Source organism: Chiloscyllium plagiosum, unplaced genomic scaffold, assembly GCF_037043375.1.
Source record: "Chiloscyllium plagiosum isolate Xiang-an unplaced genomic scaffold, Cpla_swu_hap1 HiC_scaffold_42, whole genome shotgun sequence".
Lineage (NCBI taxonomy): Eukaryota > Metazoa > Chordata > Chondrichthyes > Orectolobiformes > Hemiscylliidae > Chiloscyllium > Chiloscyllium plagiosum.
This window is the reverse complement of record NW_028270180.1, coordinates 64,902,343-64,908,342: the sequence shown is the minus strand read 5'-3', so window position 1 is coordinate 64,908,342 and position 6,000 is coordinate 64,902,343.

The window sequence follows — 6,000 nt, the reverse complement described above, 5'->3', positions numbered from 1 at the left end:
TCTTGAACAAACCTGCATTCCTCCGGTTCACTTGGAATTTTTGTTGCCTTTTTGATCAGAAAAATGGGAGTTCTCACAAGTGAGTTTACACAGGGGATTATCTTCTAGCCTTTGGGAAGGATTGAAAAACTAGAGTAACTACTTCTATGGCCTCGGGTTTTAACTGGCATTGTGCACTGCAAGGACGATACTCCGACTTCGTGGTTAATCGTATTGGTTCACAACGTCGCATAAGCCGCACATCATGTTTGCCTTTTACCCATAATTCAGTAGGGACCGTTATTAATCTTGGGTCTGAGAAGTTTATCTTAGGGAAACGCCAGGCCAGCCTTCTCGGCTCTTCAGGGCTCGCGGGGGTTACCTCGACTGTTCTATTGCCTGAGTTAGATAAATTAATTTCTTCCTATACGTCCGCACATCTGCATTGAACCACATACCCACATCGTCCCAGAACACTCAGCATTTCGTTCTTTATGCCTTTAGTACCCATGGCCCCAAATCCTGCCAATTGTCACTGGACACCTTCGCCAGTGACACGCGAGGAGCGCAGCCTTCCACATCAAAAATATAGAATTTACTTGCCGTCACAGGTACTTTACATAAGTTCACACTGACTGCACATCTGTCATCCCTTCAATAAAATTCGCACAATAACAACTGACCTGGTTTAACCAATCTCCTGAACCAATACTTCTCTTATGGGTGCTCAGGGCCATCCTGGTGTATGTGTGCTGTGCAGTGCAGCATATTCCCGCAAAAAAAAAAAAATCGATGTTGATATGATTAACATAGTTACCTGCTTCCAGGGCGAGTGAATTGCTTTTTGAACTCATTGCTCTCCGGCTTAATCGCCACTCATAGACATACACAAGGGGTCGTGGGTTGTATTTTACAGTTTACACTTGTGAATCTTCCCTTTGAATTACCTGCAAGCCCGTCGGAGTACTGAGCAAATACAACCCCAGTCTCACTATGAGATCCCGAGCCATCAAATGTAAAGGACAGAATTCCGCTAACAAAATTGAGAATTAGAATGTATGCACATTACTGATTTCACACAATATGGGTGCGGTAAAACGCTCTCATATCACGAAGCCTGATGCCTCCATTGAGTTCAGGAACATTCCACTCATCTTTATTGGCGTCAACTCTCTGAACTGTCTTGATTTGAGAAGTGAATGTGCTGGCCATGTATCTACCAAAAAGGTAACTGGTGTACCTTCCACGTATAACATAGAGGTAGGCATCGACATATACGCATCATTGGTTTATTGAATATATTGTCCACACTCCGCAATCTCAATATTCAATATAGAGTTGGGATACATCTCAGTGCCCGTTAGGTTAGTAGAAGTGATGAGCATAAGGGATTCTTCATAGCCAAATATAAAGGAAAGAGGCTTACCTGTACCTTGTGACCTGCCCACCTCAACCTCAGTCGTCCCCTGTCAGTCACTATGCTGTCCAGCCTCCAGGACCGATTGAGGCTGTCTGTGCGGGCACTGTCTCGACTAGTGGTCCATTGCTCCTCAAACAAAGCACGAGCCAGATCTATCTCTGCAAGCACACTTCTGCGATCCCTTCCTCTTTTGCGAACTCCACCTTTGCCTCTCTCTTTTCCCGCAGTTCCTCACTCCAACGGCTGAACGACCATTTGCATCATAATAAGCTGAGGTTTATGTGATTGCTGTTGCATCTTTAATTTCCGGTTATGGTTCTCTTGAGCCAGCAATTTTTCAGCATGTATCACGTATTGTTCTATCTAATTCAGCTTTCCCGTGTCCCCGGTAATACCCGTATATTTTACCTATTTTGTTGTTTCGTACTTCATTCCATTGATGAAGCTGCTCCTCAGGTGTGCCTTATACGGTGTGATCTCTGCCGTCGCTATGTCCTTGGGTGGTATCAGTCCACAATAGACGTCATCGACTTTCGTGAGGCGCTTAAGGTACTGGGACATTGTCTCAACTTCTTGAGGGATTCTTGCTTCAATTGATTGTGGGTACGATATGCTATTGGTGATTCAGAAGACCCTGAGGCGGCGACCGTTGACTTGGATCAGATCCAGTCTTCAGACACTGTACAGCTTCATTAGGTTGTTTTCCGTGTGTGTGTGCATGTGCGTTGGTGTTTGTACGTGTACTTGATCTATCCTTTATTCGAGATTTTCTTTCCCTGAAATAGGCTCAGCCTTCAACATGTTATAAGCACTCCAATTCACAGGTTCTATTTTACCCTTCCGTTTCTCCTTCTCTCTCTCCTCCAACGGTGACCTCAGCATTTGCAACTGCATGTTACTAAAACTTCCTTCCTCCAGAAAACCACATTCCTTGATTTACATTTTTAACTGCTTTACAGAAACTGGGCCATAATTATTTATCATATATTGTATTTTTTCTTGACCATTCCGAGTTGTCTGTCGACCCTCTTTTTGTTCGCCCTTGTTGGAGCCGATTTTCATGGATATTGGAAAAGTGAACATCTCTGTCTGTCTGTCTGTCTGTCTCTCTCTCTCACGATACCATAATCTTCTCTTTGCCAATATAACTTGTTTTTACCTGCCGAGGTCCCCTCTCATTGGTTGCGACCGCCTCATTGCCTTGGTTTTCACAAACCAAGAACCCACGTAACCGGTACAGCTTTGGCGACTCCAACGTGGCACATGGTGGCTTCAAGTCTATACCGACGTTAATCTTGCTGTCTCTTAAACTCTCTCGAGACGGCAATCCTTTCACTTGAGTTTTACTCGAATATTGCGTGAGAGTTCACTGGTCCCGCTTCCTGGTTCATTTATTCTCTTCGAACGAGTCTCCATGTCGGATTACTTTAGCCACAACTCTTACCCCGACCCTATTCGATTCGGAACGCGACTCTGGAGCGATCCACTTATCCCCAGTTCTCTCATGCAAAGGGGCCAATTCAGTGCTCGAGATGGAGTGAAAGACCTTCAAGGCAGTGGCGCGAACACCTCCTGGGAATCTTCAAAATCTTACCCAGTCGCAGGGTCCCAGGCGAGCCCCCAAGTTTACTGCCGTGGGATTTCAATCGATTCGACTCAAATGCTACCAAGAGCAAAGGAAAGTTTACTTTTGAAATTTGCAGAGTGGACCCGACACATTTGCAAGACGCCTCATAAAATGGACGCCTGACGGTTTTCACATATTCCCTTTATACTATATATCGCCTTGCCTTATCACACCTCAAGCCAGGAACCTGGATCAGTCGAGTTCCTTTCCACACATGGAGTTGCTTTTTCTAATTCATGGACTGCACATATAATAGATTATTGGCCTTGAGAGTCAGCTGAAAATTAGGTTGAACTTTACATTTTTTCGGTCTTTTTGCAAAGTTAGGTCCATACTTCTTTGTTTCAAACTGATTTCACAAGAAATGATAATTTTCCATTACAGGGGATCAGGCTGACAGTGACTGAATAAGTGTGATGGAGTGAGGATGATAGTGACACAATGAGGGTGAGGTGTCAGCGTGGTAGTGATGCAGACTATGTGAGTGGATCAGGCCGATATGTACGCAGTTTGGGGGGGTCAGAGTGATTGTGATGCAGTAAGTCTGAGGGATCAGACCGATAGTGACGCAGTAAGTGTGAGGTGGTCAGGGTGATAGTGAAGCACTTCGTGTGAGGGGTCAGTGTGAGAGTGACGCAGTAAGAGTGAGTGGTCAGTTTGATAGTGACACAGTAATTGGAGAGAGATCAGGCTGATAGGGATGCAGTAAGTGTTACTATGTCAGGCTGATCCTGACGCATAACGTGGGAGAGGACAGGGTGATAGTGACGCAGTAAGTGTGCAGGGGTCAGGCAGAGACTGTCGCAGTGAGTGTGAGACAGTCAGGGTGATAGTGAGGGAGTAAGTGTGTGCGTTCAGGCTGGCAGTGACACAGTAAGATGTGAGCATCAGGCTGATAGTGGCCAATAAAAGTGAGGTGTTAGGGGAATAGTGACGCAGTAAGTGTGAGGGGTCAGTCTGATAGTGAAGCAGTAAGTGTGGTGGGGTCAGGCTGATAGTGTCACAGTATGTGTGCGGGGTCAGGCTGATAGTGATGCAGTAAGTGTCCGTGAGTCAGAGTGATCCTAATGCAGGAAATGTGAGGGGACAGGGTGATAGTGACGCAGTGAGTATGAGGGGGTCAGCGTGATGGTGACGGAGTAAGTGTGAGTGTTCAGGCTGATATTGATGCAGTATGTTGAGGGCGTCAGGCTAATACTGGCCAGTAAGTGTTAAGTGACAGGGTGGCAGTGATGCAGGAAATGTGAGGAGTCAGACTGATAGACACGGTGAAATTGTGAGGGGTCAGGCTGATAGTGATGCAGGAAGTGTGCGAGTGTCAGGCTGATAGTGACGCAGTAAGTGTGTTGGGAGCAGAGTGATAGGAACGCAATAAGTGTGAGCGGCTCTGGATGACAGTGACAGGTCAGTATGAGGGGGAGGATGGTAGTGATCCAGTGAGTGTGAGGTGTCAGGATGACAGTGAAACAGACTGTGTGAATGTGTCATTGTGATGGTGACATGGCAAGTGTGATGGGGTCAGGGTGACAGTGACGCAGTGAGTGTGAGATGTCAGTGTGATAGTGACGCAGAACATTTGAGGGGCCAGGCTTATAGTGACGCAGTATGGGCAAGGGGTCAGGGTGACAGTGATGTAAATGCACTCACAGGGCCAGGTTGTCGTAAAGCTGTAAGTGTGAGTGTCTCAGGCTGATAGTGATGAAGTAAATGCGACGGGGTAAGGTGGATAAGGTTGCAGTAAGAGTGCAGGGGTAGTGCTAGAAGTGACGCAGTAAATGTGAGTGTTGAAGCTGATACTGACGCATTAAGTTTAAGGGGATCAGTCTGATCTTGACGAAGTATGTATGACATTGTCAGGATGATAGTTACGCTGTAAGTGTATGGGGGCACAATGATCTTGATGCAGCAAGAGTGGCGAGTCAGGGTGATAGTGACGCAGTAAGCATGAGTGGGTAAGTCTTATAGTTACGCAGTTTTTGTGAGGGAGTCAGCCTGGAAGTGGCGCAGTATGTGTGAGATGGTCAGGCTGATATTGATGCAGTCTGACCCCTCACACTTACTGTGTCACTATCAGCCTGACTCCATCACATTTATTGTGTCAGTATCAGACTGACGCAGTTGGGGTCAAAATGATAGTGACGCAATAGGTGTAAGCGGCTCAGGATGATAGTGACACAGTGGGTGTGAGATACCAGTGTGATAGTAACGTAGTAAGTGTAAGTGTAAGGCCCTCAGTGTGATAGTGCCACAGCAAGTGTGGGGTGTCAGGGTGTAAATGACGTCGTAAGTGAGAGAGGGGCATTGCGATAGTGAAGCAGTAAGTGTGAGGGGGTCAGGCTGATAGTGACACAGTCAATGTGACGGGGCAGTGTTTTAGTGACAAGATAAGTGTGAGGCGTCAGTCTGATACTGACACAATAAATGTGATTGGGTCAGGCTGATAGTGATACAGTAAGTGCGAGGAGTCAGACAGATAGTGACACAATAAGAGTAAGGATTCAGGGTGATAGTAACATGGGAAGTGTGAGGGCGTGACTGAAAGTGACGCAATAAGTGTGTGGTGGTTAGGCTGATGGTGACGCAGTAAAAATAAGGCCGACAAGGTGAAAATGGCAAAGACTGTGTGAGTGGGTCAAGGTGATAGTGACGCAGTAAATGTGAGGAGGCCAGGGTGAAAGTGACGCAGTAAATGAGAGAGTATCAGAGTGAGAGTGACGCAGTAAGTCTGAGGGGTCAGACTGATATTGACGCACTAAGTGTGAAGGGGTCAAGCTGATAGTGACACAGTCAGTGTGAGGGGAGAGAGATTTAGTTACACAGTAAGTGCAAGGCGTCAGACTGAGACTGATACAAAAAGTGTGAGTGGTTCAGAGTGATAGTGACTCAGTCAGTGTGATGGGGCAGAGTTTTAGTAACATGGTAAACGTGAGGCGTCAGTCTGATACTGACGCAAAAAGTGTGATGGAGGCAGGCT